We start from the raw sequence: 15,317 nt of genomic DNA, 5'->3' as shown, positions 1-15,317 counted from the left end.
TAAGATGATGATGAAAACATGATCAACATAATTCCCAGTAGTTAATTGGGGATTTAAAAAAATACAAAGCATTACACTATATTAATCAGTATAAAGATAATATTAATTAATAAATAACATTTCTTAGTGTGCTAAAAAGATATGTACTCCAGTGATGATCTTCTGCAGTACTCAATGTTATGGTTATTTAACAGATAAAATCATCCAAGCCACAACAAAATTCCGATCAAAGGATAATTTGATATTTGATTCAATCTATTTAAAAAAGTTATTTTATAGCAAACAGCAAAATCTCTTTTAAATTTAATATAATATAATATAATATAATATAATATAATATAATATAATATAATAGATATAATATAATATAATATAATATAATATAATATAATATAATATAATATAATATAATATAATATAATATAATATAATATAATATATTAATATAATATAATATAATATAAAAATCTGTAATTGCGAAAGTGACCCTGTACCGAAACTCCACAGTTTCGGGACGAGCCCAGCGCATACAATTGATGGACGTGTGTTCTGACCAATGAGCAAAGACATTAAGCTGTAGACGGCCCCGCCTCCTACAGCATGTTAGATAGCGCATTGAGAAGAACCGCAGCTCTCACGCTGGATGCACAGAAAACCTTTCCCATGAAATCATCAGCGAATATGTAGCTGGAAATCACGCCTGTGATCTAAACAGTGCTGATCATCGAGTGTGCACTGGATACACGGGGCTCAGGGCTGCACATCAGATGACTGAAGGGTAGGATGACTGATATTTGTGAGAGTTTATGGTCTGATTGTCGCGCATAGTTCTTTCTTTGCTCAATAAATCCGACGCTTGTTCTGGGTGGAACCAAAGATCTTCATAACGACAGACATATGAAAAAAACTAAACAATCTCAGAAATCATGTGTCATAGATAAATCAGTGTGATGGTAAAGGGATTGTGTAAAGGCTGTGGTCAGGCCTCGCATTGCTGTGATTTCAGCACAAACTCATTCCATCCACAGATTCAGAAAATGGTGAAAGGTGATGGGGATTTATATTCAAAACATGAATCAGACACAAACTGCTGAAATGTTTGTGTTCAACAGGCCTTTATGGCATTTACATTGAAATCTCAATGCAGTGCTGTTAGCTCTATGGTGGTCTTTGAAAAAAAGAGGAAAAAATGTTTTATTTGTTATAAACTGCAAACATTGCTGTTTTTATCATTGTCCATGAGATGTTATTATGATTTTTGATTATGATCATCTGTTTAGATGGGAAATCGGTGTTGATATCTAGTTATTATGCAACAGTTATCAAGACAGCACCAAACAGACAGAAACTATTCGTAGATTTAATTACTGAGCACTTAGTTAATGTCTAAATGCTGGTTTGTGGTCGGATTCAGGCCGGAAGTATAATTAAATATAAAACATAATGCAAAATAATCATTCAAATTGTTGTATTTCTTAATATTCGTAATTGTAAGGAACATGAGAGGATAAAGGCCAACCTCTTGTGATTTGTATGTGTCTTGATTTCCTCTACAAATCAAATATCTCAACTTTATTAAATCATGACGTAAGCTCGGTCTAATAGCTCAAACTTCATTTATACAACAAGAATTAATATCTTAAGTAATTAAGCATCTTTAGTACACATATAAAGGAAGACAAAAATATGCAAGTAAAGAAAAACTGTTAACCGTTTAATATAAGGACTAATTCTAACTATTAACTAGTTGCTTATTAACTAGTTGTTTATTGATAATTACTAGAGGTCGACCGATATTGGATTTTGCCGATACCGATAGCTAGGTTGGACCACACAGGCCGATACCGATTAATTAACCGATAGTTTTAAAAATGGGTACTGAAAAAAAAAAAAAAAAAAAAAACTAAAATAGTGCTTTATAAAAAAAACAAAAAAAAAACCATACTAATAGTATTAGAAGTAGTAATAATAATAATAACAGTAATAGTAAATGTTGATTTTCCACACTCTAATAGGGCCCTATGAAATCTGTTTAATTTTTTCCTGAATTCCATTTTATTTATTTATTATTAAATTTAAATTAAAGTTTTTTTAATCATAAAGTAAGTCTAATTAAATTAAACATTAATTTTATTTGTCTTTTAATTACTTAAAATTAAACAAACTTTTTTTGGCAAACAAAGGGGATTTACTATTATATCGTGTGATTATTCCTTAAAAAAATAATGTTTGTTTCATTTTAGTAGTAGTAGTAGACTATGTACATTCTACTGAACTACTGACTTCAAAACCGGACTTTTATTTTGACGGGTTGCCGTGAATAACTTTACAATCCTGTGCATGTGATATGATGCTTTTGCTCAAATCAAACGGTGAGTTGCTCATGAAGTGACTCTCAGAGCAGTTCTGGAGATGTTCATGTGTTTTCAGCAGATGCTGAAATCATGAATGGATTCCTTTACTCCGTCCGTGTTTTCTGCATTGCGGGAAACATAGAGGCCTACAATTATACCAGCAGAATGTTTACTCTCGCACTTTAACTGTTTCTATTCTTGAACACTTAATGATTATCTAATCAAATTAAAAGAGCAGCGCTGAGTCCAGGAGAACTCAAGGGTATCACACACACTCCGGACGTGTCGCGTTAAACTCAAGCAGCGGTCTAAAACAGTTTATTTATTCACCAAACGGACACAAGTTTACTTCAAGAATGAACAATGAGGCAAAGATAAGTTTGAAGTAAAAAACGTAGCAAACGGAAAGAGCGATCTATATTATAGCTCTATAAATTACGCATACAGACTTTATTAGAGCCACAGAAAGACAAATGTATCGATGAAAATGCTCAATTCATTATGTACATTAACAACGATTCGGGGCGAAAATAATGTAATGTTAAACGATGTGAATGGCGCTGTGAGGTGCGGCAGGTTTTTCTGTATGAAGTTTCTCTGGACTTTTGCAGATAACAAATTCTTCCAGCATTCAACTATCGGTGCCGATTAATCGGTAAAACCGATAAGTCAGTCGACCTCTAATAATTACATACCTACTTTTAGTCACTACTGAAAGCGATCACGTGTGTTTTTTTTTTTTTAAATGTATGTATTATTTCTCACACACACCTGGTTCAGTGTCTCAGCCAGGGGCGTAGCAACCGGGGGGGGGACATGTCCCCCGTACTTTTAGAAACAGGTGATTCTGACCCCTGCTTTTTTTTTTTTTTTTTTTTTCAGCGTGTGAATATTTCCGGGAGTGCTCTCTGGTTTGTTACTTAGATTTGAGTGAACTAACATTCAGCCAATCACAGAGCGAATCATCTCTTGGGCGATGACACGAATCACGCAATAAAGTTTTCATGTTATGATTTAACCTACTGTAACGTCAAGAGACAACAGAACCCGTGTGGACCTCGACACGTCGCGCCGGATTCAATGTGTTAAATGCTCTCCTAATTGTCGCTTTGGATTAAAGCGTCTGCTAAATGAAACGTAACAAATTATTGGGTTCTGCTGTCTTTTGTTTTTGCATACGTGCTGCTCGCGAAGTAGAATGATCCTTTCACAATAAATCAAATTTGTTTTGCACCGAGTATCTTAAAATACTTTATCAAATGTTATTCTTTTAATTCATTGCTGCTACTTTATGTCCTAACTGGTCTGTAGGAAAGGCAGACTGTGATGTCACTGACAGAGAGAGGGCACCTGTATTTAAAATAAAAGCAGATTGACTATTTTAAGGCAGTGTTTTCTTAATTGGAACCGCTTGCCAATATTTTAAGGAATTACACTTCAATTTAATTCCTTAAATTAATTCCATGAAACAAAAGATCAACCATCAATCACCTTTATTTATATAGTGCTTTTAATAATACAGATTGTGTCAAAGCACTGAACAGTATCAAATAGGAGAATAGAGTAATTTATGACAAGATTAAACACTCAATTTCCAGTTAAAGACATTTTATTATTGAATGCAGAGACATCATTGTAGGTCAGCTCAGTTTAAATAGGATCTGTCTAATCAAATCAATGATAATCGCTAGGAAAAAAAGAGATAACATTTACTATTTTATGTTCAACTGTTAAATAAAATTAGTTTTCTGTATAAAGGCTGTGTTCCAATAGAGTTAACTGCTGTTTATGGGTTGCTAAATATACATCTAATGAAAAACTTGTGAAGTTGTTTAACTATGGAAATGGTATCTTGAAAATATTAAAAACCTGTAAATACATTGATTTAGGCTAGGTTTTATTGATATATTTTCATTAAATGTATGTTGTATAAAATTACTGTAGATGTTATCTGTATAGTCATTTAACACTTGTTTTTGTCTAACTGTTAAGAAGTAAGAAAAGTTATTGTTCAAATGTAGGTAAACTGAAATATTGTATATATCATAAAATATCTTTATTTCATAAAAATGAAGTAGAGATGGTCTCATATTGGTCTCAAAGTCCTGCAGTATTTTTACGTTTTGAGTATGATTTCACAAAAATAGGTTCCAAGCTATCATGGCATGTTCCCAAAATTTCCACTTGGGTGCTGTAAAATGCCAATTGGTATTCTATTTAGAATTTATTATTATGAACATCAGTTTTGGGTCACATCACCATACAGCTGCCCCCCCCCCACTTTTAAAATGGCTGCTATGCCCCTGGTCTCCGCTGCTGTGGTTTTGTGTGTATGTGGTGGCCTGTGTGACATTATCTGGATTACAGGATGAGCAGTCATAACTACTGTTATGTGATTCTCTGCTGTCGTCTTATTAAAGTAACCCAGTGTTCAGCGTCTGGGAGACGGATGAGATACAGTAGCCCTCCTCCCTTTTTCTCTTTTTCCATGACCTCACAGTTGTGTTTATGAATGTTTTGGGGCCCGGGGCCAGTTGCAGCTGGTGAGTTTCTGTAATTATTGTCACACTGGCATCTCTCTTCGCAGCCTCTCATTAAGATAAAAAAAGAGACAGAGAGAACTCAAATGAATGAGCGAGAGACATTTTGTCTGTGGCCCCGGATCCCGCTGAGCTGAGGGGCCCGGGATCAAGGAGAAAGGGTTTGGGAAAATGGTGGAAGCAGCTATTTATATTGATCCATTTCCCCCCGTGAGCGTGCTTCACTCACAGAAGCTGGACGGTCTCCTCTTCGCCCCTCCGTCCCCAAACGTCCCCTCTTTGAGTCTCAGAGCAGCACCTGCCGTTCAGACGGCTGCAGTGACGTGGCATTGATTGGCTGCACGCGTCTATCTTTCTCTGCTTCTGTCAGTGCAGTCGGCCAGAAGCTCCTGCAGAGTTCGGTTTCTGAGACGGTGCTTGGCCTGAAGTCTGCTATTACTGGGATCTGTTGTTTTCAATACTGCACGGTTGCTTTTAGAATGAGAATGACTGTTTTATAAATATTAAATATATTTTTTAAATAGATGGAATACATTATTATCTATCTTAGAGCTTAAAATCATATATTAGAGCTCAAACAACTAATCGATTAAAATCAATTATTAAAATAGTTGTCAACTAATTTAGTCATCGATTAGTTGCTAAACAACTTTTATTTGCTGTAAGTGGCTCCTTTTGTGCATATTTTAAATCTGCGATGACCAAAGTGTGGCAGTAATGAGCCACCGGAGGTTTTACTCAGCCAGTACAGCAGGAGAAGTAGCGAATAGCCAATAGCTGGCCTCGTTTTATGTCAGGTGCTTCCCGAACTGCGTCTGCAGCATTCAGCGAGATGGAGACAGACGGCAGTGGAGTAAGCTTGAGAAATATAGCGTTATTTTTGTGCCACAATCCTGAGCGAGTAATTGTAAGTTTTGAGCACAGAGAACTATATTTTGCAAGCACATTACATTATATTTTGAACAGAAATTAACAATCGCAAAAAAAAATTCGCTTGAGCAAAGAAAAACGATTCCGTGCTCAATAAATGTATTTGCTTGTTTGCTATTATCCATATTAACGTGCAGTAATAACCCTTCTCACGCAGTTTACTCAGGTGCTCTCTCACAAACTTATTCTCTGCGCTCCTGTCAAGTCACTCTCTCTTTACGTATGCAGAAGAGTTCGACAAAGGATTACTAACACATAATAAAACACAACTCCAGGTATATTTTTGATGAGGATATGACAATGCAAAATGGTTAAAATCTTTAAAAGTCTATGTTGAATGATAAAGACCCTTTGTTAATAATTAAATTGGAAAAAATGGGCAAAACTAAAATAAAAGTACATAAAGATTAATCGTAAAAATAATCGACAGATTAATCGATTATCAAAATAATCGTTAGTTGCAGCCCTTATATATTATATTATATTATGGTTTTTATTCATCCTGTCGATTTTCTAAATGCACGTTTTGATCTTGTTGTGACTGATTTCATTTTTCTGATTGAAGATCATTTCATTAATATTTTAGAATTAAATATCAATGAAATATTATTAATACAAACATATATATTTTTTAAATATATTAATAATGTTTCATTAATAATGTTTAATTTGCATGTCTCTTGAATTGACTGTAAGTGTGAGTGGATGTGATGGATATATAGATCTAATTGTGAAGAAGTACTCTGCTGAAATTAGTAAGGCCTGTTTTTATTTTTTTTATGCACCCCCCATTAACATTTTTATATTTTTTTTTTCATTAAAATGATAATCTAAATATAAGTAATCAAAAATTAATTGAAATCATGAAAATGTATTAAAAGTTTAACAAAAAACCAATTTTTACAACCTTATGAAATACATTTTATTTTTTCTAAAATGGCTTGTTTTCTGTTTGGATTTGTCTGGTTTCCATTGTAATAGTCTAATTAAATTTTAATAATCAAGCACTATTCATGTCTAATCAATTTGAATTTAAACTTCGATAAAACTTAAAATCGTAATAATTTTCTGTATTCCATGTTATACAGTAAATTCCACGTTTATGTCTGGATTCTGTGTGTTTTCAATATTGCAGTAATCATAAGAGCCTAATTGGTTAAATACATCAATTCATAAACCATGTTCATTGCATTCTGAGCAATGTCTAAATTTTTGGCAAACAGCCGCCGTCTTTGGTCTGATTGAACTCCTGTCATCATGGCAGAGCAACGTTTTTGAAGAGAATCTAGTTTGACATGTTTACAGTATTAATATCCTAATAACACTTCAGTGTAATGGTTCGGACATTTGAAGTTAACTCTGTCGTCCCCTGGAGCACTGAGATTTATCACAGTCGCAGTAACACAAAAGCATTGCATTGGTCGTTATATCTTTACTTGTATTTCTGGGCATATATCACATAAAAACAAGGGTAAGACACTGAGAAGGTGGAAGTATTGTGTATCAGGAAACTGCTGCAATACTTAGATCTGTCCTCATTTACCCGACACGTGTTTCTGTTCTCTGTTTCACAGTCATGCTGTTTGCTTGAGTAAGTCCATATAGTCAAACCTGCTCAAGCAAACACAAGCAGGCCACAAGGGAGGAACTCGAATCTGTGTGACCACTTTATATGGGATTGCTGTTGTTGTTTTATTAAAACTAACAAATTGCAACTTTTTTGGTGTATAAAGGTCACATTAGCGTTTAGATATATTTGCTATTTTTAAAATGCATTTTATATAGAGATTTTTCTATTATTTGACCCTTGTCTCAGACCCAAATATTCAATTTCAAAGTATGATGAATCCTTCATTTAAAAAAATTAAGAAATAAATGTTGGTCTTGACAGACAATAAGACAAACCATTTAAATCAGGCGACACCGAACTTGTTCCTGGAGTGACCCCTGATTTAAATATTTTATTACACAAACATCCAAATTAAATTTTTACACAAATTATGACTGTCCCTCAGTTGTTGCGCAGTTTTCACCATGAACATCAGCTTCACTCTAATGAAGTCTCTCCAAATTGTATTGCACTGGTTTACCAAGACAAAAGTGTCAAAAGTGTTGATCAGGGAGCAAGGGAACGGAGTCGGGTGATTTTCTGATCGGTGATTGGTCAATCAGACTCACGTCTTTACAATTTTGAGCTGATCTGTCTACTAGTGGCTGTGAGAGCCACATGCAAAATTGTCGTTGGCTTGGAAGTTTTTTTACTGTGAGTGAAGAAGACTAAAATAAACCATGGAGGAACCACTTACCATTAATGCTCAAGTAGCATTAAAGTAGTAGCATTGTACTCTTCTGTTTTGTTCATTCATGGGATCTTTTGACTTTTGTAAGACAAGTAAAAAAAGAGAAAAAGATCAAAAAGATTTGTTTTATAAAATAACTCATTTTCAGTGATTTGTTATTTCTTCTACTTTCCGGTCGCAGAGCACTTTTATTTTTTGAGTTTAAGTGAGAGAAGATCCTGTAACTTGGGAAAGTGTAATGTTTAATCATTTATTTTTATTATGAAAATAAAATATTGCTTTGAAGAAAAGTACATTTTTGTTTTTATATGCTGTCAATTATAGTTCTTACAAAAGAAAATCGGAATCGGCGGATAACACCTCCAAGAAATCGGAGAAATCGGTTGCATCTCTAGACTTATACAGAGGGAAAAATAATGTTTTATATTGCATTTTCCTAAGATATGATGGTCATAAAATGATCCTTTTTAAGAAAAGAAATTGCCCATTTATGTGAAAAATATCACCACAGAATGTAGCTTTATAAATTAGAAAATTGCAAATGATATTTGTTGGTTTAAAAGAAATTGCAGAAATTACCGAATTCGTCCATGATAAATCTTGGCGTTTGAAAAGTTTCTTTTCTGAAAGTCCACAGGATCAAAAGTTTTGTGACCTTTATTGATTTATTATTTTTATTCAATAATATCAATCATAGTTTGTCTTCTTAAAGAAGAAATAAAGGAGAACAAAGTGGTAATAGAAAATGCGTTTATGGTTATCATGCAATTTTCAGTTCTGTATTCAGAGACTGTATTGGTAAGCAAGCATCTCATAGTTTATTATGGTTTGGTTTATTATGGCATTTCCTCTTGTGTATTTCAATGTATCATGGCCTTTTAGGGCCCGAAAATCAGTCAGAGGCTCTCGGTTCACCTTGTTAGATGACATGTTCCTGGTCTTACTGAACACTTTTCACATTTTTCCAAAGACACACAAAAAAGTAAAAAAAAAAAGTTTTCCATAATCTTCCATCATAATGTAGTAACATCAAGTAGGTTGAAGAAATTTTAACCTCTGGGCACCGACGGTGTGTTAGGAGGGATGTAGTCCTTCTCAATCCACTGCAAACTGACACTCCAATCAATTCCTGATGGATAGAAAACGAAGCTCTGTTTGAGATTTTTGGGTTTTTAGCATCCCGTTTTACTTCGAAATACTGCTCATTTACAGTTACCGTTTCTTGAAAGTTTGTGTTTTTGATTTCTACAGGGTTTGTGACTAACACTGATGCACCTGTGTGTTTGAGCGGGACAAACTGAGAAACTGAAATATGTAAGCATTTGACCTTGATCTGTAAAATAGGCCAGGGTGGGAAAACAGGTGTTCAGTGTGTGAAACGACTGTTTTCCATCGCTCTGCAGCAGGGTTTACTGCACTAATGTGTTTGTTTGCCATTGTGCAAGGTCTCATGGGATTGCTGTCAGTTAGAAATAAATAAGAGTGGCCACTGTATCCACACAAACCTTTTGTAAGCGTGATATCTGTGTGGTTTAAAAATCTGCAGATATTTTGATTGCAGCAGTGAATTCATCTTGATGATGGAGCACCAGCGTCCATTCTTTATTAAGAGTTTTACTGTTTTTTTTTTTTAAAGAAGTCTGTTCTGCTCATTGAAAGTACAGCAAAAATGTTAACATTTTGAAATATATTTTTAGTATTTAAAATAACTGTTTTCTATTTGAATATATTTCAAAATGGTATTTATTTTGGTGATTTTAGAACTGCTTTTCAGCATCATTACTCCAGTCGCATGATTCTTCAGAAATCATTCTAATATTCTGATTTGCTGCTCAAAAACATTTATTAAAATTATTATATTAAATTATTATTATTAACATGTTAATATTATTAGTAATTGGTTAATAGAAAGTTCAAAAGAACAGCATTTATCTGAAATGGAAATCGTTTGTAACATTGTCTTTATTATCACTTTTGATTAATTTTAAAGTATCCTTGCTAAATAAAAGTATTAATTTCTATAATACCCCCCCCCCCCCACACACACACAAATAAATAAAAGCTTTTGAATGGTATAGTGTATAATGTTACAAAAGCTTTTTATTTCAGATAAATGTTGATCGAGAATAAATGATCTATTTCTATTCATCAAAGAATCTTGAAAAAAAAAATTACTCAGCTGTATTAAATATTTATAATATAGTAAGAAGACAATGATTTTGAGCAGCAAATCAGCTTTTTTGGATTTTGGGTGTGCGATATTGACAAAAAAATATATATTTTCTGGGATTTTATCGGTAACAACAATTAGACAATATTTTGCTGAGTGTATTTATGTGCTGGTTTCTTAAGAACTACCGTGGACGGCTGACTCCTAAAGTCTTTGATATTCTTCATATTCTGTGTGGTCAGTTCACAGCATTGATGGAAATTAATCTAGTTTAAAATTATTTTAATCTTTTATGGCAGGAATGCAAGAAATTGGATTTTGCCGATATCCGATATGCAAATTGCCGAGACCGATATATTTCCTTTTGTTTGGAAACAACACCAAGTCTCTCCTGTGTGGAAATTATAAGCAAATAATTTTTACTTTTGGTTAGTTTTTAACAAGAACTTATTTGTTAGAATTAAATATACAATAATAATATATATATTTTTGTACATTTATGTAAGCTATAGCTTCGGACCTTTAAATCAAAACATGCTCATGATTTAATGACATCAATTACTGCTTTAATTAATCAGAAAACTAGTCTAAATGTTATTTGTGTATTTTACTTTCATTTTATTAGAAGTAGGCTAACAGCGTCCCCTACAGAATAAATACTCCATACCTAACATGCATTAGGACCCGGGGGAGGCTGCCTCTACTACTGATGCACTGCTGTTACTGTTGACTCTTATCACGCACTGAACGCGTCATTCTGTATATGGATTCTCAGTTTAAATGCAGCGATCCAAAACAATGAATCTAATCATCATTCAGGCAAAACTTTGCTTCAATAATAAGCCACACTGCTGACCTGATCTAATCGCTAGCACACCCTGAGCACATATGAGTAAACGTATTCCTCCAAGACATATCGGCATAATTTTTAATATTGGGCCAATGCTGATATGTACATTTAAAGCCATTATCGGCCCATTCCGATATCGGTCCGATAATATCATTCATCCCTATTTTATGGGCATTTTTTACTTTATAAAACCATTTTTTCTAAAAGTGTTCATAATCTTTTGAGTCAAATTATTACATTTAAGCAGTAAGTTAGAATAAGATATTTGGGCTGTTACTAAGCAAATAAAATTGTTGTTGACAGAAGTCATCTTTGCAATGCAGAACAAACACTGAAGCTGCATCTGAAGTGGCAATTAGATGCATTTACATACTGTTTAATGCAGGACATGAATGCATTCAACCTGCAGTTGAAAATGCATAAATAATGTTTTGATATACATAAAAATGTTGAATACTGATATTTTAAATTATTTAAAAATGAAAAGATACTTTAAATGTGAAATTAAAACAATCAATAGGTGATAATAAGTGAGTCATTACGATTGAACCAAATCATTTAAACAGTTGATTTATTCGGGAATGAATTGCAAAATGGTGCTGTAGTTGTGGTTTGGAATAAATTTTTTATTACTGTCGAAATAGAGCAAAAATGGGCGATATGGTGTCTAAAATGTAAGCCTCTTAATTAGGCCTAAAAAAAAAAAAAAGTTTGGTTCCGGTTGGTTGTCAGTTGAGGTCATTGGTCGGTAGGGTTTTTTTTTTTTTTTTTTTTTTTTTTTTTTTTTTCCTCCAGTGGCAGTTTTACACACACACACACACGCGCGCTGATTTTAAATGTGTGTACCGGTACTTTTACGACAGTGATTCTGTATTCCCGTTTAAAGTCTGTTGTTGCCATAGACACGCAAAACGCACACACACACACACAAAAAGCCTTCGCGGGAGTTTGACAGGCGATCTCATAGTAGATTAACATGGAGGATTTGAACTTGAAAAACGGAGTGTACAGACATCTTTTTGTAGTCAAACAACATTCTTTGTTATGTTCATTTATGTGGTTTATTTGATTTTGATGCTATAAATTAACTAGAAGCAAGAGACGATCAGTTAGTTTTAACTGATGATCTAACTTACAGCGATCTGTTCGACACATTCAAGAGCCACAAAACGGTATTTATTGTTAACATTTCTTTAAAAAATGACCACATTTGAAAGGTGAAATAACCAAATGAGACTTTGTTTCATATTAAAAGTAAGCTGGTAATGTTAATGTCCTGTCTGTCAGCATGTTGTCAGTGCCCTCTCTGTTCCGCGATATATTGTTGACTCCCCCCTCCCCCCGTGTTTCTCTTAATGTTACGATTTCCAAACCTTAAGTTATAGCTCACTTTAGGAATTGACAGTTAAAGGGTTTTGATGCAATACTTAATGGTTTTTAACGGATTACTTAAGTGTAAAACAGCATTTAAAGGAAACTGTAATTTAATTAACGATGTGTGAAAGACCGTTCTTCCCCAGTCTCATAAAATAAATTTGGGTCGCACATAAATTGACAGGGTCGGTCGGAAACCGGAACCAAACAAATTTTTTTTTTAGGCCTTAACTTGTTTATTGAACTGTTTATTGAAAATCAATATCACGTTTGAAATCATGCAAATATTTAGAGTAAAAACTGGCACTCTTCATGTGATATTTATTAATTATATGAAATTATATAATTATACACATTTTCTGCCCCCAAATCTTGAATTTTGTGATTTATTCTAAATGCATTGAATCATGCAGTGAAAGAACAATATTTAAATGTGATATAGAAGTGAGTCAATTACACTTCAAAGTAAATGCAGTACATATTATTCAGTATTTAGACAGCTGATATGTTCTAAAATGGATGGAATTATAAAAAATAAAATAAAACATTAAAAATGTTGAGTCTGTGCCCATTATACATTGATTTTCTGTTAAATCTGTCAACTCCAGCTGCCCAATTTCTGCCGACTCTTAAAACTTTAAGTACTTCTGCCTTTTGCTGTTAAGTCTGCAAGTGTGATGTTGCCTAATGTTTTAAATTCTGTTAACATTTTAAACGTTTTTTTTTTTTTTTTAAAGTTGTTGTTAATTGTTGCTGGTTGTTAAAGCCCCTTCTTACCTAAAGGCCTGTTCTTGGCTAAGCTACAAAGTGGATCAGTCTTTATGTCAATAAGCAAAAATCTGGCTCTGCATGCAAGAAGACAGGGATGTTTCATATGCACTAAATAGGTTCTGTGGTTAAACAGCTATAGGGTTCATTCATTTTATTGGGCCTTGTGAGGAAACGGGTGGTTACATTATGATCATGCTGTTAACACATGGTGTAATACATTTGGTCTAATTCCTCTGTGATGCCAAAGGGCCTTAAAAATGACTCCGGTTTGAGATGTAAAAACGACCAAGACTTTATTTTAAGTTGTCATTTTTGAGTGCTTTTATTGGCGATTGACTCCTGAATATAACTTTAGTTATGGATACGTTTAGATTTGTATGTTTTATGAAGAAAACGTGGTTCTTCTCAATGCAGAACTTAAGTACTTTAAGTGGAATTTAAGGCGAGGTATCATTCATGTCTGGCGCGGGACGAGTTACACGCTAACGTTTAATACTTAAGGTTTGGGGTTTGTTGAAATATGAATTGCAATAACTATTCAAAGACACTGGAAGTCTGTTAACACGATCATGAGAACTAACTCATGAGAGGTTTTATTATGGAAAATGTCAAAGGAAGCCCTGAGGGAGTTTTCAGCCAAAAGATATTGAGGTCCTTTTGTGAACAATTTCCTTGGATGACTTTGGCTCTAGTCCGTCTCAAGCGGTCATCCCCTAACAGAGCCCTATATAAGACCTAATAAACTGAGATTGTGTCTTCCAGGGGCTCGTGTGGCCATCCTGTTTCACACACTTACGTAAGCGACACTTATTCCCCATCCTTTGCCTAAATCAACAGGCCTGGATTTCTCCTCTAAACCTCACGTCAACATTAGCACCACATAAATGACTATTGAATAATCATGTTTTCTGTGTTCAGCTGCCCTGATGTTATATGGCCTTCCTCATCAACAGAGGCCATGGGATATCTGAACCTTGGCCTAGATAAAACACACACACACACACACACACACACACACACACACAGGTTTTCTTTAAGATAATTAATTGTTTTTAAACTTGAACTTTTCTAAAGCTGTGCAAGTTGGGGAATAGGATATGTGCTTAAGAATAATGGGGTTTCAGTGGCTCTTGAATTATTGGGATAGTTCACCCCAAAATTTAAATGGCCATTTATTTACTCAATCTCATGTTGTTTCAAACTGATTTTTATTTTCTGTGGAGCACAAAAGGAGATATTTAGAAATTTGCTGATGCTGCTCTTTTGTATAAGCTGCTTTTTGCAGCTGTCAAGTTACAAATAGTTAAACGGCTTCTAAAAAAAATTATGCAACTCATACATTATCCACCTCATTCAAAGTGGAAGTAAGCTACAGTATTTCAGCTAGGGCTGCAATAGACAGTTAATCACTTTTTTTTTTCCAAAAATAATTGCTTTTATTTATTTATTTTACATTTAATCAGAATTCATGTCAACTTGCATGGTTTGCATGCAGATTACTGTTCAGACAACGTTGTTAACAGTATTCTCTTATTTAGCAGAATAAATGTACGTTTTCTGGTGTTTTCAGCTCATCGTTGCATTTTCTGCAATATAGAGAGAGTGTCATTCCACAAATACCTGGAAGTACAGACGGAAAAAGAATGTACTACTTAATGTACATTAATTGAAATATTAACTTGATTAGCTGAAATAAACTATAATATACACTGCTGGTCAAAAGTTTTTAATAATTGTACCCATTAAGGTCATGAAGGCTGCCTTTTATTTGTTAAAAAATACAGCAAAAACCATAATATTGTGAAAATATTATTATAATTTAAAATATTAAATTTATTTCTGTAGGATCAAGTGACAGTGAAGACTGGAATAATGGCTGCTAAAATTAAGCTTTGTCATTACAGGAATAAATTACATTTTAAAATATATTTACATAGAAAACAGTCATTTTATTAAAGTGTACTATTTCAGTTTTACCTTTTTTTTTTAATATACATTTTCGTAATCATTCCATACTTTTGACTGGCA

At 33.7% G+C, this 15,317-nt stretch overlaps 1 protein-coding gene across 1 annotated transcript in view; it reads left to right on the top strand.

The window, feature by feature from the left end:
* Nucleotides 1-604: 604 nt before the first annotated feature.
* The window catches only part of nck1b (NCK adaptor protein 1b), a 36,453-nt gene continuing 21,740 nt past the window's right edge, over nucleotides 605-15,317 (top strand). The window contains exon 1 of the mRNA XM_059524277.1: nucleotides 605-778. The gene's annotated coding sequence lies outside the window, so the exon portion shown is untranslated. The remainder of the gene's footprint in view (nucleotides 779-15,317) is intronic.

Source organism: Carassius carassius, chromosome 35, assembly GCF_963082965.1.
Source record: "Carassius carassius chromosome 35, fCarCar2.1, whole genome shotgun sequence".
Classification (NCBI taxonomy): Eukaryota; Metazoa; Chordata; class Actinopteri; order Cypriniformes; family Cyprinidae; genus Carassius; species Carassius carassius.
The sequence above is the reverse complement of the archived record's forward strand: the minus strand, read 5'-3'. Positions and strand labels throughout refer to the sequence as shown.